This window comes from Pygocentrus nattereri, chromosome 13, assembly GCF_015220715.1.
Source record: "Pygocentrus nattereri isolate fPygNat1 chromosome 13, fPygNat1.pri, whole genome shotgun sequence".
Lineage (NCBI taxonomy): Eukaryota > Metazoa > Chordata > Actinopteri > Characiformes > Serrasalmidae > Pygocentrus > Pygocentrus nattereri.
In genome coordinates, this window is record NC_051223.1 from 32,336,607 (window position 1) to 32,364,539 (window position 27,933).

Consider the following 27,933-nt stretch of genomic DNA (forward strand, 5'->3'; position numbering starts at 1 on the left):
AATACTTTATGACAATAGACTGCATGCCAAGTCAGTGCTGGAGAATAAAGAGAAGAAAAGCTGGAATAGTGTTGCTGAATTATTCAAGACAAAAAACACTTGTGCTCTATAGTCAGCCCCCCGGCACCCTTTCCAGGGATCCAAACCAGCCGAGTCGACACAAACCTGACCAAAGAAGCCCTGTTCAGTATGCAGTGAGAATCTGGTCGTAAATTCGAACAACAACTGATTACTGTGCATCCCAAAACAGCTAATTAGGGACTTGTTTGAGTTTTGCAGGCAGTTTTTAGCAGAGCGCATTTCGCAGATTGTGTGCCTCTCCAGTTGAGCGTGTCGAATGCTGCATGAGGAACACGGACAAGTTGTATCAGACGAAATGACCTCTGGTGTGACCTGCTGAAGAGTGTAATTATTACCCTGAGAATGCAGCAAAGCTCGCTACTGAGAACCATATGCACTGGATTATTTAAACAATGCTGGTCTGAACTGGGCTCCTCTGAAGACTCCAAGCCTCCTGGAGACGTGCCTCGCTATAGTTTTCAGAGCCAGTCTTGATCTAACACTCCAGGCTAACCAAGTTCTTCAGAACACACAGATTTGTAGGATTCAGTGCTCTATCTTTAGACTGAATCTCAACTCTGACTGAATAACTAACAGGGAAAAATGTTGGTAATGCTTTCTTCTGCAGTCCTAACTAGGTAAGTGTGAGGTACAAAGCCCTAAGTTCTAGATAATTAATAGAGGTAACATGACAGTAAGTTCCAAAGACAGTCTAACTAAATTATACTGGAATGTCCAACAGGTTGTAGGTATTACGTGGATAAGATAAGAAAGTCCTTTATTAGTCCCACTATGTGGAAATTGTCAGTGCTACAGCAGTAAAGGGAAAGAGGAGTATTAACAAAGTAATTAACCTTGTTAACCACATAACAAGGTTACAGTTTGTTACATATTACTGCATTGACCATATATATATAGGAGCCTATCCCAGCAGTCTTCGGACGAAAGGCAGGATACACCCTGGACAGGTCGCCAGTCCATCGCAGGGCAGACAGACACTCACACCTAGGGGCAATTTAGCATGTCCATTGCCTGTAGCATTGGCCTGACTGCATGTCTTTGGACTGTGGGAGGAAACCGGAGAACCCGGAGGAAACCCACGCAGACACGGGGAGAACATGCGAACTCCACATATATATGCCCCGCCCCCACCTTGGCCTCTCCGATCAAATCTCCATCATGCTGGTCCCTGCCTATCAACCCTCACTGAGACGATCCAGACCCACACAGAAGACCATTACTGTGTGGCCCAGTGATGGTGACTCTGTGCTGCAGGACTGCTTCGAGTGCACAGACTGGCAGGTGTTCAGGGATGCTGCTGTGCGTGACAGGGAGCTGGATCTAGAGGATTACACATCTGCTGTCCTCGGATACATCAGCAAGTGTGTTGAGGATGCCACCACCACCAGGACTGTGACATGCTACCCGAACCAGAAACCCTGGCTGAATGCAGAGGTATCTCTACTGAAAGTCAGGGATGCTGCCTTCAAGTCTGGCGATTCACAGAAACTCAGGAGAGCTAGATGTGAGCTGACAGCAGGCATAAAGAGGGCCAAAGCTGCAAATGCTCGGAAGATCCAGGATCATTTTTCTTCCCAGGATCCACAGAGCATGTAGAAGGGCATCAAGTGCATCACAGACTACAACACAATAGATGCACAATGCACTATTGCACCGATGCTCTCAATAAGTTCTATGCCCGCTTTGAGGACCCAAACACACCCCCAGCACCAGACTCACTCCACCACCTGGAGAAGAGCCCCTCAGTATGACCCAGACAGAGGTGAGAAGGATTCTTAAGAAGATTAATCCCCGCAAAGCTGCTGGCCCGGATAACATTCTGGGGTGTGTGCTGAAGTGCTGTGCAGACCAACTCTCCCAGGTGCTGACAGACATCTTCAACTCCTCTGTAATCCAGGCAGTTGTCCCCACCTGCCTGAAGACCGCCACCATCATCCCAGTCCCTAAGAGCTCTACAGTGACAGGACTAAATGATTAGCGGCCAATAGCCCTCACCCCGATGGTCACAAAGTGCTTTGAAAGACTGGTTATGACCCACATCAAAGCCAACATTGACGTCACTGGGGATCCACACCAGTACGCGTACCAGAAAAAACGATCCACAGAGGATGCCATCTCCTCTGTGGTCCACACTGCCCTCACCCACCTGGGGAGTAAGGATTCTTACGTCCGTATGCTCTTTGTCGATTTCTCATCTGCCTTTAACACCATGATTCCCCAGACCCTGGCTTACCAACTCCATACACTTGGACTGAGCACCTCTCTCTGTAATTGGGTCCTGGACTTCCTGACTAACAGGCCACAGTCTGTGAAGATCCACAACATCTCCTCCTCCATCATCATCCTCAGAATCGGGTCCCCTCAGGGCCGTGTGCTGAGCCCCCTCCTGTTTACATTGCTGACATATGATTGCTCAGCTATCCATCCAGGCTGTCATACTGTAAAGGTTGCGGACGACATGGCAGTGGTTGGATGCATCACAAATAGTGATGAGTCTGGCTACAGGCAGGAGGTGGAACACCTGGAGAGTTGGTGCAATGAAAACAATCTCTGCATCAATGTGAAGAAAACAAAGGAGATGATTATGGATTTCAGAAGGGGCAACACCATCCCTCCCCTCCCCGAACACATCGGAGGATCTGCAGTGGAAGTGGTTTCCAGCTATAAGCGTACACCTAAGTAAAAACACCTAAGTAATAACACTTCCAGCCTGATCAGGAAGGCACATCAGAGCCTCTACTTCCTCAGACGGTTGAGGCATGCTGGACTCAGGAGCTCAGTTTCACCTCATTTTACAGATGTGTGGTGGAGAGCATTCTGTATCACCGTGTGGCACCGTGGAAGCTGCTCTGCGGCAGAAAGGAAAACTCTGCAGAGGGTGGTGAAGGCTGCACAGAGGACTGTTGAAGTCAGCCTTCCCACCTCCATGGACATTTACACCTCCAGATGCAGGAAAAGGGCCACTGGCATCACGAAGGACCCCATTTATCCAGCACACACACTTTTTGTCCTGCTCCCCTCAGGTAGGAGGTTGCGGAGCATTAAGAGTAAAACAACCAGACTGAGAAACAGCTTCTTCCCTGAAGCCATAAGACTCTTAAATTCCAATTAGACATCACTGCAATGGCACTTCATGTCCATTTATTTATCTCTGCTGCTGTACTGAATCAGTGCCTCTACTATATCACCCCTACACATGTCACTTTATACATTACCAGTATTAAGATGTACACCTTCTACCTCGCACTCATGCTGCTGTGTTTCATGCTGCTGTTATTTGCACCTTACTATTTATTGTTTATTGTTACTTTTGGGAGTTAACTGGGACCTTGAGTACACTATTTTGCTTCACCTCATGTACCACGTGTGATGCGAATGACAATAAAGCCTTATCTTTTCTTAAACTGAGTCTGGGCTATAAACAAAAGCAATTATTCTTACTATAGTTTTCTGGGTATTTACTAATTACTTCAGAAAAAAAATGCTTTTGTGCTGTCATTTTATGGCATACTGACTTGGAACTTGAATGTGTTTTTGATTTACTTTCCTTAAACATGTGACATTATATGAGCAGTGTTTGTAAATATAAGGTATGTAAATGTGCTGGTTTTCATGATACCACAAGCAAACTCAATGCAGGTTGTTTTTACAGCTTTGTTTCCACATATGGACCATATGGAGTAGAGATTGAACATTATGTTGTGAAACTTTAACAAATGTCCACACACTGTATCAAACTATTTCAGCTGATTTCAGCTTTCAGTTCAACTGCCACTATCTGTTTGGCTGTGGCATGAAAAGCAACTGTAATTATTGTTAAATTGAGAGAGTCAGGAGAATTCCTGATGGGCTGGTAGCGTTTCTTGTCCACTTACTGTGAACTAAAGCATAAACTCATACATATAGGCATAAGAATGCTTTGGATATCACAAGTATTCATTTAAGACCAACAGTTTTTAATCCAGCAGCCCTCACCTCAACCTGGTTTGCTGATTGTAACTGCAACTTAAGCACAATTTAGCTTTTATTCTTATTTCGTATTCGGCCTTAAATGATGCTGCAGTTTCATTTAGTTGTCTGTATGGGCAGTAATGTGTAACTGCTGCACTATTTAAGGTGGAATAGAAATTTAAATGAGAAGATAACATCAGCCTCCAGAGACTAGCATATAAAATTCAGCACTATGGTTTGGATCTGACACAACAAGCAGTGCTCTAAAAAGTTCAGGGTTTTTTTTGTTCTTTTTAATATATGAACTACAAAAAGATGAGAAGATAAACAGCATAATGATAATAGTAATCATCATCATCATCATCATCATTATCATCTTTATTTAAATAGCACTTTTCATTCTGGTGGCAGCTCACAGTGCTTTACAGACAAATTTAACAGTAATAGAAGAAATTATAAGTATTCATTTAGAATCATTTAAGAAAATGACATCAAATTGAAAATATAAATATCACGAGACATTGAGCCTTGATTAAATGAGTTAAAGAGACACATTTGACATGTTTCTTTAAAAGTGATCACTGAGCTTGACTGTCTAATCAAAGATGGAATTGAGTTCCACAGTTTAGAAGTAGAAAAACTCAGAGTCTCTCAGGATTTTCTCTCTGTTACAGGGGGTATGTATTTTACTGTAGGTAACAAAGGAGAATGAATGTTTACACAACCTTGACTTGCTTAGCCAGCATTCGTTGTAGCATATTGACTGTCACGATTATTTCAAATCTAAGATAAGTTTATTTATTTATTTTTTTGCCAGGCATGACATGAAGAAGATTTTAGAAATAAGTTATTGTACATGAAGGCAATGCTGTGTGTAACAGGAGAAATACAGTTAGAGTTTAAGGTGAGCTGCTCTGCATCATGTAGCTCCTGCTCTGAAAACATGACCTAACAAATCTTGAGACCTAAACCCTCACATCTCCTTCCAAATCATTCATGGCTCCCCATAACACTGTATGAAGGCAAATCTCAAAAAGAAGAGCTGCTCTAAAGCAATGGAGTCCTGAACCGTTACGTGATTACATTTCTCTAACATACCTGATTAGTTAATCAGCTCATTATCACTTCCTTCATGAGTTAAATATTTAAATGTCTTAAAGTAGAGAAATCCCACAGTGGTGCCAGGTACTGTCTGCACTAATCACTACTCCAGCACTATGCTCATTCTAATATCCAGCTCAATTGATAATGACTTGCTAATGAGACAATAAGTTGAATCAGTTGACTTACAGCAGGCAATAAATAGTGACCAAGATTGGAAATTGACCCTTACAATGACCTCCAGATAATAACTGAACATTGAATCAAGCTTTTGCAGTGTCCATCAAAGTCACCAGACCAAAGGTCCTCTGAAAACACAATGGTGGATGAAGAAGTCTGAAAGAATAGGAGAGCTTTCGTTTCTGTGTTCTTCCTGCTCTGGATGATTTCTTCCTCCAATATCTAGCGCTGTTATCTCTGCAAAGCAGGAGTACCAGTAGTTGTGACATGTTTTTGAGCAACATGAGAAAATGTAAGTAGGTGTGACAACTGTTCTTCTTCTAATACTATGCCTTTTTTATGGATACTTGGGTTGCGCTTTTTGAACATCAACATGAAACTTTGAGGATCTAAGAGCCTATACAGAAATGTGGGCTCAATATATGCGAAAGGCAGAGTGGAAAGTAATGAATTATATTCACTTTTGTTACTCTATTTGAGTACATTTTTCCCTGTAATGGTACCTGAATAATTAAATCATAGTACCTTTACTTTTACTTGAATTAAATCAAGTGGTTAAGCATTTCAGCTCCATTAGAAGAAATTGTGGTTACATTTCAATGATTCACTTCCTAAAGCCACTCAAAACACTACAAAGCAGAGCAGCTTACAGCCATAAAAACACTTCAGCATGAGTTGGGAGATGACAAGTTTTAGTGAAGAAAGAGGAATTATCAGTGTTATCAGGACACACAAATAATAAATGGACTTGAATGAATAAAAGAAAAAGAGAAAAAGTTGTTATCAACTGCCAAATACGACTCCTGAAATCTGCCGACACCTCTTCTTTCCATAACGTAGCTTCAGCCTGAGGGATCAGCTTCCTAGCTAGCTAATCCTAACTAAACAGGTGCTGTGCGTACAATTTTCATCTATTTTTGTGGTTTTAGAATGAAATGATGGTTACTTATTAAACATAAAATCCGTTATGTATAGTTTATTGCAAGTATCTGTCAGCTAGCTTTGGTTAACTTTGGGGTCAGGCTGTATCCGAGTTTATCCACAAAAATATGGATTTGTTGCAGTTTTAGAGGTAAATGGCCATATAATTCTACAATCTGATCAGACTGTGGTGAAGTATGAAGTTCTTTTATTGTGTGCATGTTGTACACAGCCAAAACAGAAGTCACCTCAGCCTGTCTCTACTCTGTCTCTCTCCCTTTCTCTCCCACACTTCTGACTCTGTATCAAGTAAATCAGTATGATTAGACACGGAATACTGCACAATAAAAAGCAATAAAAATGTATAAATTGCTGTTGTTTGAAGGCTGTATATTTTTGCTTATTTTCTCTAGAGAGTCAACATCTATTGAAGTAAGGTAATGTTCAAGGAGCTGTTGGGCAATGGCGCTGTCAATAAAAACTACTAATGTACTGCAATGTTGACTCAGTCAATGAAACCGTTTTTTAAGGACAAATAAAAAAAATATATATTTATAATATACATAATTAATCAGGAACAAACTCTGCACAGCCTTTCAGGGATTCTAAACTACTTTGCAATGGTGAACTGAACTGAGCAGGAAACAAGTAAAAAAGGAAGCCTTATACAATCATCTAACCTTGAAATGCATGCAGTTTAATGTAAAGCGCATACAGTTTACATTAAGATATGTAACTGTGCACTAGCAGAGCATGCTGTGATCTTTCTCAGTGCTCAAAACCTTTTCTCCATGTAATATCATGTTTGGTTTTAGCTTTGCTTGAACAGATATTTCCAGAGACAATGCCGAGTCAATTTGGAAACGTTTTCAGGTTGTGATGGCAGATTATTGATTGATTACTCAAGTAGTTTTCCAATAAACTACTTATTTTGTCTTACTTGATTCATTTCCTTCATTAATACCTTTACTTGTAAATTATCACTACATACAGTAACAGGGTTTGTACTTAAGAAGTATTTTTAGGACTCTTCCACCCCTGGGTATAGGATAAAGTGTTATTAGTTGCTAAGGTGTTTCTAGGCCAGTGCTATACTATACCAAATGGTTGTTAAGGTGCTGCTTTATTATCCCAGGTTGCTAAGCCACTGCCAGGCCATTGGTAGTGTGTTCTATGTAGTTACCTAGGTATTGCTAGAGCTTTGCTATGTTACTAAAGGTGGTTGCTAAAGTGTTGATTGGCTTCTTTGGCATCACAGATGGTTTTTAAGCTGTGACTAAACCATTGCTTTGGCATCCCAGGTGATTGCTAAGCTGTTGCTTGGCCAATGTTGTGTGATCCCAGGTGTTAGCTGATATGTGTTTATACATGTGTGTATGAAAGTGTGTGTAAAATATCTAACTATGAGGGTCAATGTGAGGGACGTCACTCATTCCTTTGGGAAAAATGTGATTGCTCTAACACATGACTCTGCCCATCAGTTAATTATGAAGTACTTCATTAGCTGACTCAGGTCTGTTTAAGGAAGTTATAAAATAACATCTTGTCCAATTGCATGGACATCCTTAGAAGAACACAATCATTGCACACCTACACTGCAAGTGCTGTTCTAGAATGAAGAACTGCTGTGGGTTATAGCAAGAGCACTGGCAGTTAGCATGTGTATATTGAGCTCCTGGGTGACATAATGTCTGAGTGCCACGTTTTAAGAAAAATGCACAAGAAGGAGCATAAGAATGAGGCACTCAATGGAAGTTTGATATTGAGGACATAGCCCTCGATTTCTGACAGTGTTTTTTAGATGGCTGGGTTTTCTGGCTGCCGGGGGAAGGTGTTCCGGTGCAGACAACTCAATCTAAACATGATTAAACACACCCCTTATGCCAGAATTGAAACGCAATTTCCCTTATTGTTACAATCTAGCTCTCATAAGCATAAATTCTCCATATTGCTCAGGGCTACTGTGCTGTGTAATGGTTCTGGTAATAGGCCTAGCACTCTAAGGCAGGTGGCACCAGTGCTAGACCTTGGTATTTTCTTTCTGTGCCCTTTGGTGTATTATATCTAAATTGCTTCAGCAAGTAAGAAGAGGAATCATACTGTGAAATAAATCTTGTGTCACTTTGATTTAGGTAGGTGCTCATGGTGGGCAGAAACTTCTAAAGTGGCTTTCATTAATACATCTGCAAATGTAATATTTCACTTGGCTCTACTGCGAATGCTGTGGTCTCCCAGCATGTAGCCTCATTAGCTAAAATGCCAATAATGTTGGACTCAAATTACAGCCTGACCACACTTGAGGAACATTTTTATCGTGTTTGGACTAAATAAACAATGGGACAGATCTGTAAGGTCAGCCCTGCCTACCTCAACCGCTACCATTTTTCTAAGGCTGCTCAACAGCCCTGCAAAAAAATAAAAATAGTGATAACATGTTGATAAAATCCTAAAACAAAAGGGAAAGGGCTCATTAGTATGAATGGAATTGGAAGTGAGTATCCATTTAGTGCATCCTCAGCAGAAACCCAATGCAGGCCATGTAGCACATATGGTCTTCGATTAGCATGTCCGCTTCGATTAACACAAACTTCTGCAATTAGCAGTTCAGGGGAGTTTTGTGCCGGTCGTGCGGGATTGGATTGGCTGTCTGAGCCACTATCTGGAAACTACAGGCCCCAGTGCGGGCGGCACAGACTGATGTTATCAGAAGTCAGGGCTGAGGCAGCTTTCAGCCCATAATAGTGGATGACAGAGCTGGTTTAACTTGGTGGGTCTGCAGACACATTCTCCTCAATGAGACATGCAGAGAGCGGAGGGCTCCCTCAGCCCCCAGAGACTGCTCATCTGTTCCAGAGCAGAAAAGCAGTTAAAGTCAGAGGAAAATTAACACTAAATTAGAGCCATTTTTTCTGTACTACAATTAGAATGCATGAGACTATGAGGGGCGTATAGAAAATAAACGAAAATATAAACGTCACACAGGCCCGATACTTCTAATGGTGCAGTCAAAATCTATTAGTGTGACTGAGCAAACATAAAAGCTTTTAAATATTTCAATATCCTGGGCAGTTTAAAAAAAATCTCGATAAAGATGCCTGAGCCAAATTACACTTAATAGCTTTCTGTAAAAGCAAAGTCTGAAAAAGAGAAAAAAGACAACAAACTGATCACACTTAAGGTCACATTTATAATGTGTTACATAGGGTAAGATTGTCTTATATGGATGAAGCCTTTATATAAATTTAGTAGTTATGGCTGTATGTATAGCAAGTTATGAAAAAGACTTCTTCTTTATTTCCTTTATTTCCTACTATTATATATTTGCTATAATTAGAAGCTGGCCAGCTTAGATTTGCATGAGAAATCACATGATAACACAAGCTAAAGAGAACGCTACTCTACTTCCAAGGTTTTGTTGTGCTACTCAGACAGCTTACAGATACCTCTGGGCTCAGATTTGCAACTGTACTGTGCTGCACCAAACTGCCTAGTGGAAATTATGGACATTGATAATTAGAACCAGAATCACTTTATTTCATCAGGGAATTTGTCTTGGTGAGTGCACACATGCATGATATATGACATATTAAAGAGACCAGACAGGCATACAGACAGATAACATGCATTTAACTAAGGAAAAAATAAAATAAAAATACAATAAATAGAATAAAGACTAAAGAATAAATAGTAATGAATAATAAAGGGCCAGGTGAAAGGAGATACAGAGATGTGTGAATATCTGTATTTGAATATCTATGCTTATATGAATATCTATACTTATGCAGGTCTGACTACACATATATTATAAAAACTATTACATACAGAACATTACAGAATAATATGAACATTTGCAAATTTAACATCTGTACAGTTGTGTAAATGAGCACATGTTACTGTAATAAAATAAGATGGTTTATTTGGTTTATTTAAGTCCACAGTCCACCGTGGTTGATGCTCTTGGGGGAAATAAAAAGATGTTAATATTTCTTGTTGTGCTGGCTTTAATGGCCCTGAATCTTCTACCAGAAGGAAGTAGCTGAAAGAGGTGATGTCCAGGATGAGAGGGGTCAGCTGTTATTTCACCAGTATACTTCAACACCCTGCTGATGTAGATATCCTGAAGCGCTGACAGACTACATCCAATGATCCTCTCTGCTGTCTTGATTTGGCTATTCGGCTGGGACTCAACTGCTGTGTAATAACGTGCTCTGGCTTTGCTTTGGCATCAAAGATTTGGGTGCATCCATAATGCATTAAAACAAACGTCCTTGTCTTTATAATGTCAGGTTTTATGCCTAATATCTAATAAAGCATTATTTGTGGTCTTTGCAGGCTTTACATGAAGTGAACGTGTCACATTTAACTAATGATTCAAACACATTTACTCAGTATTTTGCAAATTCAGTGGATCAATTATTATATAAAAAAGCACCTTTTCAGCAAAGATTAAGCAAAAATAAGATTTATGTGAACATACAGTGTATGTCTTTATAAAGGCTTAAAAGGGGCAGCATCCTAAGCAATGAAGCCCAGACCTCCCTTTCCCCAGCCACTTCCACCAGCTCTCCAAGGGGGATTCCGAGGCGCTCCCAGGCCAGCTGGGCGATATAGTCACGCCAGCGTGTCCTGGGTCTTCTCCGGGGTCTCCTCATGGGTGGACTTGCTTGTGACACCTCCCGAGGGAGGCGTCCAGGAGGCATCCTAACTAGATGCCCGAACCACCTCAGCTGTCTCCTCTCGACGTGAAGAAGCAGCGGCTCTACTCCGAGTCCCTCCCGGATGACTTCTCACCCTATCTCTAAGGGAGAGTCCAGACACCCTGTGGAGGAAACTCATTTCGGCCGCACAAATGTTTTTATTTCTTTTTAATTAATGTTGTGTTGTCAAGCAAACTGCCCTTTGTTCATTAAAATATGTAAAAACCTTAACAGTAAAGTACAGACACTTGTAGTAGACCTTGAACTTTTCAAAATTGAAATGTCCCCAGGAGCTTGGGGTAAGTGTTGATACTGGATGAATTGCAGCTGCAGCTGTATTTTGGTGATGACTGGTGAGCAATTGCGCAGAATTGTGTAGAGTTCAGGTGTAACCGCTGTCTCAGAGACTGTTGTTGGGGTAGGAGAGTCTGAGCACATAACATTGGAGCGTATGCTGGGGAATGTAGTGCAGCACATTGTGAAATGAGCTAATATTAATAGAAAATTCTAATATTTCTGCGGGCTGCATATGATTGTGTGGCGGGCCTCGTGTTTGACACACGTGCACTAATACATCACACACCAACGGACTGGCGACCTGTCCAGGGTGTATCCTGCCTTTCGCCTGAAGACTGCTGGAATAGGCTCCAGCACCCCCCCCCCCCCACGACCCTGACGGAGAAGCAGCTTAGAAAATGGATGGATGGATATTTAAACGTTATTTTCAACTTTCACTTTAGTATATTATAAGCACCATATTTCAGCTTTTAAGTGAAAAGTTTTTGACAGTATCCATACATTCACTTTCCCTCTCTGCACTTTTTACACCTGTGTCTATTTTCGACTCTTCAAAGTAGCCCTTCTTTGCCTTGATGCAGCTTTACACACTCTTGGCGTTCTCTCAAGCAGCTTCATGAGGAACCACCTGGGACGCTTTTGAAGGATGACTGAAGAAGATACACATATGCTGGCAACTTGTTGCATGCAGGAAAAACTACTTGTTGGGGGGAAAAAAAATCTAGATAAACACCAACTTCACTACTTCTATTTGTCTTAGAAACATATTTTAATAATGTAAGCACAAGCCTTTAGACCAAAATCTATGAAGAATGAACATTCAATCAGCATCCAGTGCATTTGTCCATGGCACAGCATACACATTTAACTGCTTATGAACAGGTATTAATATATATTTTTGCTGTTTTACACCACATTACGTGCAGGAAAATGCAGTTTGGATCTGCTATGGAGGCCCATGTAGAAGTGTTACCTCTTTTTTCCTAAGAGCAGATGCCAGATTTAGGTTCTGATCCCTTTATTCTCAACAAATTTGCATGTTCATTTTAATTTCATTTTATTTGGTTTAAAAAAAAACATTACAATGTAAAGCATCATAAAGGCAAACCAATGATTCAGGATGTATGTGTGAGCGCATACTTTATTAAAACAACACAAAACACTGGAGAATCAGTCGAAGAACAAAGCAAACGGAACTAAGAATAACCACAACTCTGAAAAGACAATACAAACTACAAGACAATTACAAAATGTGAGATCTTACAATGAAGCAAAACAGGATGAGGCAAACATGCGAACATTAAAAAGCCCACAGACAAATGCAAGTCGACACGAGAATTGACAAAGAAGTAATGAAACATTAAAAATATACAGAAAGTAACAGGACAGGTGGAAACACTAATTAACAAACTGGGACTAAGGTGAAAAAGAAACGTTACTGAGTGGATGCTGGAGAGGGTGGTTCCAAGCAACAGCATGACACAAAGCTGCATTAACGCTTTGTGTTTCAACACTTGCATCCTAAGGCTTATCATTTAGTGACTCCACTGAAAAACAATGCAAACTCAATGAGCTACTCTTAATTTAAAAGTAAGGAGGCCTGGACCTGCAGCTCCTGGCCATTTATGAAGTTAAACCTTTTAAAATGTACCTAAGCAGTGTTATTAGGAATAGAGCCTAAAGAGACAGGAGTATGCTGCCTCCTATTGAAAAAAGAAAGCATGAAATTGGCCCACGGGCTATTTCACTTTCAAATGATAGGCCTGGACACAGGCCTACAATAAAATTTTGTTCTTCACAGCCACCGAATAACAAAATCATAGTTCATAGACACTGCTACACTATATATTACTGTAAAGTGGTTGTTTATTTTGTTCCACTATACTTCCAACTGACTCTCTCTGAATCTGATTTCCAGTCCCTGTAATTACTTTATAAAGATTTTGAGCCAGATTTTTCTATTCCAGTGATGTCTCTAACCCCCTATTAAGCCTTTAACTTTCATATCAGAACTCCAGCACAGCACCAACCCTTAATCCCAGTGTGAAATCCTTCCATTCTGGAAGAATTAGCGTGTCATGCCTTTGTGGAGATCCAGCCTGTAATGTTTAGGCTCATTATTGTAGTGTCTGATTGATTCTGCAGTGATCCACGTCTCAGCAGTGGGCCATCTTGTGTTGCCAGCATGTTTTCAGCCTGGCATGGAGCTCCAGCGAAGTCCCAGGCTGGTGTAACACGCCCACAGAGCGGAGGTTTCAAAGGGGGTGGGAGCCTGTTGAGAGGGTATTGTAATGAGAGGGATACTGGCTGCCTTAGGCCAATCATCTCACAAAAAACCAACAGACTTTTACCAAAACAATGCTGTTTAATTGGCACTTTGTTGACCTTCGGAGTCAAAAGGTGCCAACTGACAGCAACTGCACATTTGTTTTTAACGGGTGTCTCAGTTTAAGTAATGTCTTGCCCCGTGTTATTCAGACCTCTTCTTTTCTTTACATATAAGTGAACAGCCCATTATGCTCAGGGAATGGGCAGAGAAATAGGCCGAGCTCTAATGATTTCCTTGCGCCTGTTAAATCAATGGAGCTGCTCTCTTGGTAGCACAGCACCATCAAACTACCAATTGGATCACTGACACAGTGGGACTATTAAGGACTGAGTAACAAAATGTTTACCAAAAAATGCATGCCCATCATGTTGCCATATTTAAAGATGTTTACACATTATTTGAGTGAGTGAATGAGACAGAGAGGGAGAAATGCAGAGGCTTATTAAGGTTTGCAGAATATTGCTCGCTGTATAACATGACATCATGTTGTTTTGACATTTCATTGAGGTAGACTTACCTTTCGGAGCAAGCCAGTGATAATGCATTATCTAGGATTAGTCACCATGTATCTGTCGTAGTGAGAAACATGAAACTGTGCAATGTGACAGATATGACTGATGAATGATGGATGTTGTGCTGCTGTCATCGTTTCATAACAATTCTTGATACTTGTTTGGAAATATATCGAGAACAGCAGCAGTCCAAAGTAAAATTCACCAGAATTGGTGCCATGACGCAATTGGTGGGAACCAACTGTGTGTTTTGACACAAGTCTGACACTATGTAATATGACACGTCAAATGTGTTACAGTACCATATTCCAAGCTGTTATGTACCTAATATGGCTCCTTCATTTAGTTTCAGCTTCCCAGAAGATAGTTCTCATTAGATGTTGTCCCATAGCCTGGTGCAAGAACAAAATCAATACTCCTCAGCAGGGGTAATATCGTTTAGTATCTGTTCTTCTATTAGAAGAGAAATGAAACTGAATTTAATTTTGCACAGTAATATATTTTCATTTCAGCTTCACCAACATAATATCACTGGGCCTGCAGTCAACTTTTCCCAATTGTGTATTGATTTCTTAGAGGAAATTACTATGCCCATCATTCTTAAAGATGTTAGGATTGATGTAAACAAAATGAAACTGACTGCAGGTGAAGTGAAAGGTAACTTTGTAGTTGCCATGTTGGAACAACAGCAGTGGAGCCACAAAATAAATTGGGTTCAGTTGATTATAACATTTATAGTCAGCGTTTAATTAAGCAAATCTTTGGGGTATGCAGATTGCTGGGGGAACACTGGCAGTAGGCCCAAATATCCCAGGCCAAAACACTAGTATTGAAATCAGTATGAGTGCTTAGAGAGAGACTGCTCAGAGTGTTTCCCATGATGATAATCTCTATGCTGCTTTTGGGAGACTTTGCTACTTCAGTAAAGTGGCAATAGAAGTAAAAGGTTGAAAATTAATTTCCATCCATCCATCCCTCCATTATTTTCTGCTTCTCCGGGGTTCGGGTCGCGGGGGCAGCATCCTAAGCAATGTGGCCCAGACCTCCCTTTCCCCGGCCACTTCCACTAGCTCCCCGGAGGGGATTCCGAGGCGCTTCCAGGCCAGCTAGGCAATATAGTCACACCAGCATGTCCTGGGTCTTCCCTGGGTACTCCTCCCGGGTGAACTTGCCTGTGACACCTCACAAGGGAGGTGTCCAGGAGGCATCCTAACCAGATGCCCGAACCACCTCAGCTGGCTCCTCTCGACGTGGAGAAGCAGCGGCTCTACTCCGAGTCCCTCCTGGATGACCGAACTTCTCACTCTATCTCTAAGGGAGAGTCCAGCCACCCTGCGGAGGAAACTCATTTCGGCCGCTTGTATTCGCGATCTCATTCTTTCGGTCATTACCCAAAGCTCATGACCATAGGTGAGGGTGGGAACATAGATCGACCGATAAATCGAGAGCCTTGCCTTATGGCTCAGCTCTTTCTTTACCACAACAGACCGCTAAAGAGCTCGCATCACTGCTGACCCAGCACCAATCCGCCTGTCAATCTCCCGCTCCCTTTTACCATCACTCATGAACAAGACCCCGAGATACTTAAACTCCTCCACTTGAGGCAAGAGCTTATCCTGGACCCAAAGAGGGCTCTCCACCCTTTTCCACCTGAGAACCATGGCCTCAGATTTGGAGGTACTGATTCTCATCCCGGCCGCTGCAAACCGGTTCATTTCCAAAAGCCAGTTTCAGCAACTGAGGATCAGAACACCAAGGCCCACACCTTCGGACACTCCCCGATCCACAAAGCACCAAACCCCTACTGCTGCCCCTCCCATTGGTGGTGGGTTAATGGGAAGGAGGACACGTTGCTCCTTCGGGCTGGGCCCGGCCAGGCACAATGAGCCCCTCCCCCAGGCCTGGCTCCAGGTTGGGGCCCCGGGAACCCTGATCCGGGCAGGGTACACAAGTCCTGTTTTATTTTTATTTTCATAGGGGTTATTATGGATCACACTTTGTCTGACCTGTCACCTAGGACCAGTTTGCCCTGGGAGACCCTACCAGGAGCTTTTGCTCCAGACAACATAGCTCCTAGGATTATTCAAGCACGCAAACCCACCCAAATCCACCACGATAAGGTGGTGATCCATGGAGTGGTGAAAATTAATTTTTAATTATGTTATTAAGTCCTTGATTGCCCAGTATTGATGTATTAAAGTAAACTTTGGACTACTTTTATTCTCAATATATTTCCAAACAAGCTTCCTGAGTTGTTATGAATGAAGAGAGCAGCACATCATCAATCACTCAGTCAAATGTGTCACATCACAGAGTTTCATGTGTCTCACTTTGACAGACACACGGGGACAAATCGTAAACAATGTGCTACTTAGTAACTGATTAAGTAATTCAGTATAATCTAAACGGATATTTCAGTTTTTCAGTAGTTCATAGCTTATTTACTGATTAACTGTTCATTAACTGCTGTTTATCACAATATCAATGATCTGAAAGATGTGCTCACTCTTAAAGAAGTAGAGCTTAGAATTACTGATGGGTTTGTCCTTTTAATTATCTGATAATTAACCTACCGATTCATCACTGATGATGAATTCCTTCAGTGTTGGGTTAATTTGGTGACCTAGTGTTGTTGCCAGTATGGACAAATCCAAGTGTGAGTTGATTGAACTCAACAGGGTTGGGCTACCAGTTTGACCCAGAGTGCTGGGGTTAATCTTTGCCCAGCTGTTGGTTAAAGTTTACTTGCAGCATAATTGCGGGTCATCACTTAAATCCATATCATTCATACATATGTGTATACACACATGCAACAATGACAATCATTGACACATTCTGAGTAGTCCTTTTTAGATGAAACAAACACTCAACAGACTCTCAGGAACATGTTAAAACCACATGAGGGTGAGAATTAGGTTTTGGGTTGGGGTTGAGGTTAAGGTTAGGATTAGGATTAGGACCAGGGTTACAGTTAGATTTTGGGTAAGGTTGATAAGGTTAGGTTTTGCATAATGGAAGGATCATATTAACAATACATCTACTTAATGTAAAGTATCAACAGAACATCTACAAGATATTTACTTCAGTGTATTCAGATGTTTCACTACTAGTACTTCACTGATATGTTGTTGATGTGTTACTGATAAGTGTTACCTAACAGTCCCATATAAGCAAAAAACAGCCAGTTTATTGTCAGTGAAAAATATAAATAGTTGGTAGTAACATCTGGCTTTGTTGCAGCAGTGGATATTCTGGCCTGTACATCTACACAACAAATGCACATTTTAGGTTGCTGCATGTACTTGAAAATGTGCCCTGCATATGATACATTAAGTGTGAAAAGTAATGTTTGTGATAAAAAAGTTCAGTTATCTGGTTGGTTTTGTTAGCTGACACAACCATTGTCCAATGCTCTGAAAATGCACATTGTTCTGATGGTGAGATTTGATGTGCAGCAATGAAGACATTCACCAACACTGGGCCAATGTGCTCTTGCCGTCTGGGAAGCTACACTAGTAAGAACAAGTGAATACTATTGAGCTCTCATGTTTCTCACTGATTTACAAAGTGAAAAGCAACAACAAAAAAAGAAATAACAGCAATTTAATCACATTCTCCACAAATAAATTTCCAAATGAGGACAAATAAGTCAAGTAACAATCAAGCATATTTTAGGATGTCTCGTAAGCAGTCATAATATCACCATCAGTCCTGTGCACTATATTTAGTAAGAGCTCTGCTCTTTGTTTTCCAATTTTGCCAGAAGTGAATTGTCTCAAAACTGAATGCTGAGTCAAATGAATTCAGCTTAGTCCATTACCTAGCAAATGAGCTGATGACCATTATATAACTGCAGATCAGATGCAGAGAGCAAGTGGAAAATTGCATCAGCATGGCAAAATATAGTCTTTTCGCATTCATTTTCCCTTCATGTTTTTTCCTCTTTTTGTCTCTCTGTGATGTAACACTGGGGTGTATGAGTGTTTGATCTGTGGCGATGCTGTTTGCTAAAGGTACATGATTAGGCCACAACCAAGACTGCCTTTTTGGCTGCCCTTGTCAAACCAACATTGCTGTGAATTGCCCATTCACCCTGTCTCCAAAGAAAATCTCACTTTTCTTTGGTGTTATTTGCCATGATGCTGACAGCAAAATCCCTCTCATCTTCTCTAGCCTGATTCTGTTCACATGTCCAGACATAAATGGACGCTTAAAGCTCCCCAATTATCTTGTCTCACATGCAGCATCAATGGGAAAATATCTCGTGCAGCCTGTACTTAACGTTGCATCACAATAAGGGCTCTCAAATGACTTCCGAATTCCATTGTAAATATCAACACACTGGGGACCAATTAATCTTACAAGGTCGGATTGATGTAGGTTCATGAGAACATGGCATGGAATTCTAAATTAAAGCAGATCGGAAAGCTCCTGATTTCCACATTAGTGCTTTGTAAAGTTCTTTGGAACATTGCAACAGAGGACCATCCGTGAAAGGATTTACCGATGTGTTAAATATTTAGGAGATACGTTGCCTCTGTACAGTCATACCTGAAGGTAGGAAACAGAACTAACTTTCTCACTGTATATGTCTTGGTGAGTGAAATTATCTCAAGTCAATTAGTCAACATTTCCCTTTATGAGCTTGTTAGAGGAACGCTGTAACCTATTTCTAGACACGGCTGTTTGTTTTTAGTTTACAGCAGGTGTGGTCCAAAAGGCAGGACTGGGCTCCTGTCCAATCCCAGAGCTTCAAAGCAGAGTGACACTGATCAGATAAACTGATCAGGCATTAAAGTCATACATTAATAAGAAATGATATTGAGATTTCTCTTTCAATTTTCATTGGAACCACTGAAAGTGAATATCCATATCTGAAAATAGGAAAATATTTCACAGCCTGCCTCAGACTTTTAGCACTCAGGAAACTAAGAGGAGAGAAAATCAATAAAAATTTGTCTGCCTTGTGATAATCATATGAATTCTCATCATAATAAGCCATAGAATAAAGCACTATCAAAATCAGCATAGGGTCCAATAGGCCTAACAGTCTGTCAGTGGAGAATTTTACTAGATACAATTACTTAAGACAGGCCAGAATGAAATAGTAGAAGTAGATATATAGGAACAGAATCGAAATAGAAATAGGAATTCTAAGAATTATCTTAGTTATTATTAACTAAGATAATTATTATTCAGTAAATACAGGGACAACCTGGTTGAGTTATTCTTAGGTTAAAGAAGTATGTAATAAAACCCTGCTCTGCCAATATAAGTGGTTAATTGTCTATTTGCTCAGTTTGTGCCTAATTTGACTAATTAGCTACCCTGCTTGCCAGTTAGCTGATCTAATTGTCTGGTTTGAAATGGCATTTATACAGAATCATGGATAGAATCAAGCAAGTCTTATATTTCACACTGTTAAAGTGTGAAAGTAAGAGCAAATAGAGAAAATTGCCGTTTTCAAAATTACCAATGGACACATCAATGTAGCATTCCAGTTCAAGTTCAGGTGCTCATTACTGGTCATATAATGGTGCATGGTAACTTTATCCTGACCTAGAACACTGAAGGATTTTCAAAATTGTCACTGGCCTCAGCTGCAGTGTTACCAAAGACAGAGGAGCTTTGGTACATGCTTCAGCGGGTATCAAAACCAATAAAACTGGAACATTCAGTGCTGAACTGATAGCCAGTGGGAAAAGCCCAGTTCCAGTTTTCTGGTGGCAAAGTTTCTTATTTGTTGGACAGTTTAAAAACACCCTTTGTTGTCACTGTATTATGTACACCTACCTTATACCTACATTTACCCCTTAAAACCCCAGGCTTATTGCATGCTAAGGCTTATTATTCAGGAACTACAGGAATTTCAATGCAAACTGGCTCTGCTATCTTTAGGTTTTTGAAGTGGGTCCACCGGTAGGCCTGGCCATTTAAGTGATTAAATCAGTAATTTTTGTGAAATCCTTTGAGGTTCACTAAAAGATTTTATGGTAAAAGATGACATATCTTCGGCATCTAATATAGCATCAAGTAACTATAGTTTGACTGTCTAAAGAATGTACCTTTCAGATAAACCACAATAAAACAAACACATTCATGGGGAGTTGTTGATGTGTTACTGGCCTACTAAATGAATTTATTTTGGTCCAGCCCATCTGACGTTGGACGGAGTGTAATTTGGCCTGGACAACTTAATATAGATACTTGCTGCATGTCAAATGAGATTGAGAAGCAGTAAATATCTATGCTTAGTTGTTTGTCTGTCTTCTCGCTGTATTAGCACAGATGTCCAACATAATCTGAGCTGTAGATTATGCCTGCTTCCATATAACAGGAAGCGCCCTCATACGTGTGGATCTCCTTCGTATCAAATGAGATGCCACTTGAAAAGATTAGCTGTACTTGAACATAATTGGATTCATTTTCATATTGTAAAAGCCTATAAAAGTTTTTCGAATGCCACTCAAGCACCTAAACTCCTTCTGCAGTGGGCAACAACAAAAGCTTCATCATCTTTCCAAGGAAACTGAAGAAAAATCTGCATTCTGCAGATGCAAAACAATGCAGAGGTGAAAACTGAATTCATATAATTATCAGCGGGCCTAACAGGCATTTTACTGCGGAACCGTGGCATTGCATTTTATGGAGAACGATCAGGTACCTCCTCTGCCTAGTAGCAATATCATTTTCATACTCCAACAGTGATTCATTGGCTGATGTCTATGCAGTGATGGGCTCCAAATGATCTATTGCGGACCAGTCCTCATACAAATGCAAAACATTGAAAAATCACTGCTATTCAGCTCCCAAAGCCATAGTTCATAACAACAACAACTGCATTAAAAAAGCAATAGAAAATCACCATTGTTAGCTGTTCAGAAGAGATAAGAGCAACACATCATTCTTTCTTTTCTCTTGTTTTTCATAAGAAATTGTCTGCTCAGCAGTTCAGCTGCAGTAGTTTCGGCACTCAGAGTATATTTTACGTTGTTTATAATGCAAATCACTGTCTACTAAAAGCTTGTCAGAATACATCACAGAATTCAAAGGCAACCATATTACAGTCTGTCACAATGTATTCTTAACCGAGTGCTTCTCTGAAGTTTACTTCTGGGAGTTTTCTTACAGTTCTATGTCTGTTGTGGGGAAGTTAACAGTTTGCTCTCCTCTTCCAAAGAGTTCAGGTATATTTTTAACTTTTTTTATTTATTTCTGCAAACTTTTCTGAAAGATGAGTCACAGATCTTATAAGTCAGGGAACAATGTTGGAATTCAATGTAGTTTTCACCTTCCCATATTTCACAAGTCATGAAAATATATTTACTTTTTCATGCACACAATACTTAGTTACGTCTAAGAAACTGGACAAACGTTTATGTGACCTGTATAGAAGATTAGTCCGTTTACAGCTCTGTTTACACACACCCAGCATAGTCTGACTTTACAATGGCTATTTCCAGTCACAATACAAATCTCTTTTTATAGGAGAAAGACTTTAAACTCCAAGGCTTTATTTAAAATCATTTGTAATGTAATGTAATACAATTTGCCAAAAATAGCATAAAACAGTTAGAACATTTTCAAGCTTTGATGCTTGATTAATGCTCAAAAAATGTAGGACTTTCTTTAATATAGCCACCATATTGAGTGCTACAAAGCTATCCCATTCATATTTCAATCAATGAGTCTCCTCATCCTATTATGATGTTCCTGGTGAGAGTCACTGGGGTGATATATGTATCTACATGTTCAAATCTGTCTCACAAAGTCCAGCCAATATTGGCCTCGACCATATTTTAATTCAGTTTAGTTTGACTAAGATGGACTAAGACAACATGTGCTGACTAACGACCAGTGTTGGGTAGCAACAGAACACATTTAAGGGTGTTATGTAATCAAGATACAAAATAGGTGACTGTAATCCGTTACAGTTACAGATCCAAGGCAGTAATCAGATTACAGGTACTTTATAAAGTTAAGAAGATTAACGGCAGGATTACGTTATCACCCACACACCAAATGCAATTTTTTGGATGGCAAAAAGTGTCATGATTTTATTTGTCCTGTTGATTTGTTAGGTTTTTGTAAACTTTTGCAAGTGACATGAACTCACAATGTCTTTGGCCCCCCAGGTTGGCACGGCAACATTTAAGCTCACCAGACCATTGGGTCCCATCAAATGCAAAGCTTTTAACAAACATGAAAAGGATTAGTTCTCCCTGCTTCATCACCTATGGTGCTAACAAGCTACAGGCAGTTTTGAAAAGTCATTTTGTCCCTCTCTGATAGGGGAAGCTACAATAAAATAACCTAGTTTGGTGGTTGGTCCTAGCTGTCATCCCAACCTCCCCACCTAAAATTAAATCTGTCTATGTCACTGGAATAGTTGTGGCAATTACATGTTACCTATATTACTGTACATCACTTTAATTTATGAATTCTTTGAATTATATGCTACATTTTTAATATGTAATCAGTAATCTGTCCCAGATTACATGTTTAAAGTAACTTTGCTAATGACAGACCGTGTTGTTTACATTATCGTGTCTATTATGAAACCATGGGTGTGCATGTAAGCATAGTTAATGTTAAAGAACAGACGTCATGGTGGGCCTTTTCCCTGAAGCACAACCAACCCAGACAAAGCACAGACTTTCCTTTGTTGTTTAATTTATGATAAGTTGTCAACTGAGTACTGCTCTGTAATGTTATCAGGGTTTCCAGGTTTTTGTCCCACACCATAAATGATTCCCAGAGAAAATGAATGGCCATTAATGACTCAGCTTTTCAATAACATGCTTCTTCTGCAAGATAAATTCATTCAGCTTTTGGGGAGATAGTCTGCAACTGCAATGACTTTAGCAATTTGTTAAGGTTAAAAATCGCATGAAACATTAATTATTTGAAAGTATGATTAAGACATTACTAGGTTTCTTTGAATTCATTAAAAGCATAATTATGCTTGAGATTATATTAATGGAATGTAGTTAAATGTGTGAATCCTGAGGGGATGTTAGTAGATGAAGAAGCACAGTCACAGAGTCAAGAGAACAGAACTGTGAATAGCAAAGAAATGTTATTTATATTGCATTTCAAACTAGACTTCATTTGGCAAATGGAAAAGGAGTAATAGCATAACTCTCTGAAAAGCTGGACATATCCACTATGGTACTTCCTCAGCTGGAAGTGTAATGGTTGGAATAAACCAGGGATTTAAACCCCTGTGTCCCATGTTGCACCGTGTTCCTTGGAGGAATGTAACTTCACTCCACTGTATACTTGTACATAGATGAAATGGCAATAAAAGCCTAATGACTTGACTTGGGGTGTCAAACTCAGAACAAATCTGTAGGGCAGCTATGATTTTATTTATTTTTACTTAACGTTTTTCCATGACCCGACCAGGGCGTTGTATATTCAAAAGATGCCAAAACTACAGCAGCTAAACAGGCATTGAGTACTATTCAAAAGCAATTTTAAATAAACATAAATTGTTTAATGTGAAACAATAGGCTACATTAGCCACAGATAACTGTTAAAACTCTTTAAAAGTCCCCAGGAGGCAGGTTTTTAAAACTAGAACTAGACACCTGGTATCTTTATTTTTTTGGAGGAAGGGGGTCAGAGTGCACATTATGCTGCAGTACATGCTGGGGACTGTAGTGCAGCCCAGGGTGAAACAGGCTAATAATAATAGAAAATTAAAATAATTTTGCCGGATTGTATCCTGAGCCAGACTTGGTCCATGGGGCCTTGTGTTTGACACATGGGGTATAAACAATGGGAAAAAGGCTGAGGTTAAATTGTTACAGTGTTAAAGTGTTTGCTAGAGTTAGATTCATGTAGATCAAACCTTAACTGAACTCTAACTGAATAAAAGTGTTATAATGGAATAAAACAGTTTGTTACCACAAGATAAGATTAATTCATTTTAATTTAGGTTGAATTAATAAAACCACTCTTTCTAATAAAGACTCAAATATCACCACTTATTTTTGATTTCCATATGTGCTGCTGCTTGGCAACTTCCAGCACTGCTCAGTTTCCTTCAGCACCACAATGCAAAACTCAACACTGTGCTTTTAGTCATTACATTAAATCCTGCACAAGACAACTTCAGTTAGTTGTAGGTGATGAGGCTTGGTATTTACACAGAGAAAGGCAGCCAATCTAGAACCTTCAATATTAATAGACAACTCTGAATGATTTTACCTTAGCTAACATTACTAGCCTAGTCTTTTTCCCTAAATATATTTTAGCTGGAAAACAGTTTGTGAAATGTTAGCTAGCTGATACCAAATGTGATAAATTCACTAAATTATGCTGAAAGATGAATTGCATTAAATCTATATGAGTCCAGTGTAAAGTGGTCTTGAGCTTGATGTTTATCTGTGCTCTTGTGTGTCTTATTCTATGTAGTGAAGCTGTGCTTTGTATTATCTGCTATGTGACATTATGCAATACTATGTGGCATGTCCAGGGCATGGTTGCCTTTAAAAATACCGCAAGACCTCATTTCAATAGGGGAGCTTAAGTGGGTGCTGTGGATGCTGCGCACCCCTCACCAACTATTAAGAACATATTGTGTTTTGTCATTGGCCCTACAAGAGAAATGTATCATTACACTGCCTAAACATGCTTTGTTTGAAAGCAGCACTGCTTTGGGCAGTGGGATTGAATGCCTTGCCCAAGGCCACAGGTGGAAATACCTGGTCCTTGGGATTTGATCCCAAATCATATTTACATTTTTATGCTATCCCTGCACTACACACCTGACCCAACCCACACGGAGCTTGTTAATTCGTTTATGAGTTGAATCCAGTGGACTGGATTGTGCATGTTGTGAGGTTGTCAGGACTAGTCTAGGCTAAATGGTCCATTTTCATGGAATCATGTAGCAGATTTTTAAATGTCAATCAGAGTTAAATTAACACAATCATATTCTAATGAAGAGAAAAAAAGGCTAGTAACATAGACACTTAAATGATATGTTTTGCAGGATTGTAACTGGACAATGGCCAAATATTAGTTACAAAAATGTGAAATTTCTTATATAGGGTTGATAAAGCAACTGGCAACTCACACTGAGAGAACAAGTGTGCAGAAGGGTAAGTTTACTCTGACAGATTCTCAGCTTAGCTAGGTAGCAATGTCAATTTGCAGTTTGGTGAAAAGTAGCTAGCTAATATTTCTCATCATGTTCCACTGATGTCTAAGCATTGACCTTGTCTTTGTGAGTTGCCACAGCCATCCTTAACTGGGACTCCACTTATTTAATTCCAATTCAATTATCTTCTTATTTCTCTTAACACAATTGCAAAATTCCTCCCTTTGCCCCAGCAATTCCTATTTGTAGTTTCAATTTGATTAGTTGCATACAAATTCCCTCAGATTTACTCTGTGCTGAAGGAACTGATGAACCCTGAAAACCAGAATGAACTTGAACAGCTCATGGCGTTTCTGCTTGACAGGTGTCTGCAGCTCAGGTATTAACAGACAATGCTGGTGCAGTGGAGAGAACTGAGGAACTGTGCTTTTTGTCTTGGGACATGTGAGAGTGGATGTGATGGGATATGGATGGACCCCCCAAGCGGCAGAGTCCAGCAGAGCAGCTGTCAGCAAACACATTTCTGCATGATCTCCACCGCCCTGGCAGGGAGTTCTGTTAGGAGACTTAGCCTCTCTCTGTGTTCGCTGCAGGAGAGATGAGTGAAGGCACTATGATATCTGGACGTAAGTGTGAATGATGGTTCACTCTGAATCAGGCAAGGCACTGGGAACACAACCATAACTCCTCATAACCTGCCAGAGTTTGATTCAGGACAAGCATTCATCTTTATTAAGCCCTCTTTTTTTCTAAATCATGTGGAGCTCACTTACACAGGGAGTAGAAGGCATTTGTAAAAGCTGTAAAAGTGGTTAATGCGAGGTCCAAGCTTGAAATGAGAGCTGATGTCGTTTTCACTATCCAAACAACACCTTATTAAAGTCCTCTTTTCTTGGTGAATATCTATGACAAATCACAGAAAATGCAAACAGTCAGCAGCAAAAGAGACAGAAAACACAGCTGAATGGAACTTCACGCTGACTTTGGCCTCTTTAATCAGTCCAGTCCACTGGAGGAGGCTTTTTTTAACAATATTTCCAAAACTAGATCTGCCTGTTATCCAAGCTCACAGATGCATGAAGAAATATGTCCATAAATAGCTTCGGACCCTGTGAGCAAAACATAAATGGCTCTGTCTTCTATAAAATAAATCCTAGTGGCTTACTTTTGCGTCAGTATAGAGTCCTACATACAAGTGCCACTAGGTTGGCTGTTTCATTTATCCTTCTCTTGAGCTTTGCATGAAAGTCCCAACTGAATATGAGGGTGACCTTTCCTTCCTTTCATACAGGAATGCTTTGCGGCTTCTGTCGTGGGGTTTTATGGAAAGTGAGCTATTTGATGGAATCCTAAGCTTGACTCCCATATCACTATCAGCGAGTCATTCACATAAATTCTGTTCATGCCTAATTCACCAAGTGCAATTTCTTGGGTCCTAAACTTCACCAATAATGCGTATCATTCTTTCCCAAATGACCCTCTGTAGCCCCATCCCAAATATCTTATCATTTCATTATCGCATAACACATTATTTTACATCTCATTTAATGCGAGGCAATGGGTGAGGTGAAATTAAAATCTGTATTGCACTTTAAATATTCAACATATTGTAATTCAGCACTACTGCAGCCTAAATTAAATAATGGCACTGATTCCATGATGCATGATGTAATGTCATCTAGAAGTGTCAGAGTAGGAGCAATGCTTGATTACAGAGCCATAAAGAGGTTATTTATGGGAAAAGAGTTGCATTCCTGATCATTGTTGGGTCTTTTTTAACTTTCCTGTCACCTGAAGCTTATTGTATAACCACTTAAAATCACAGGCATATTACATCATAAGGCTTGTTATTTAGTAACTCAATGGCAACAATGCAAACGGGCTGAGTTGTTGTAAAGTTATAGAAGTATCCAAGTGTGCAAACTTGGTCTGACAAGCTGAAGCCTACATGCAACAATTCAAATGTGAGTGGGTATTTATATACATAGTGTCCTTCCCAAAAATTGGCACCCCTGGCAATCAATACATCTTTCAAAGTATTTGCTAAAATCTCATCTTTATTTAAAGTAAAATGAGTGAAAGAATATTTTCCTTAAATGTATGTGTGCCATTCTGCCTTCCGCCTGATGACAGCTGGAATAGGCACCAGCACAACACCCCCCTGCCCCCCTACCCCCTCTGAGGGTCCCAACCCTGAGGGAGAAGTGGCTTAGAAGATGTGTGTGTGTGTGTATGTGTGTGCCACAATTGTTGGCACTGTTACAAATGATTAAAACTGAAAGTGTACATGTAATGTAAGTGAAATCCCCATTCATATTTTATGTTTTAAAGTTCACCTGAGTGATTATGAACACTTAATTGGTCAGGCATTTTCACTGAGCCTGTTCCACTGGGAAATATTAGTGATACGACACAGAGGCCAAACACTTTGTCATCCATCAGTATGAGAAACACCAGAGAAAACAGCAATGATGTGCTAAAAAAGCTTGTTGAGCTGCACAAATCAGGAAATAGCTACTGGGAAAGAACTAAATAGTTGTTAATAATTTAGATGTTAATTGTAGATGTTAAGAATTTGCTGGGAAGATGATGTATGTCTATACTGACCCCATGCACAATGAGGAGGCTGGACTGAGTGGACAAACGATATGCAAGGACACTAGATGGGGAATTGCAGAAATAAGTATATATAAATAAATAAGTAAATAAATAAGACGTTTTGGGGTCACAACGTCTCACAAACCACAGTCAAAC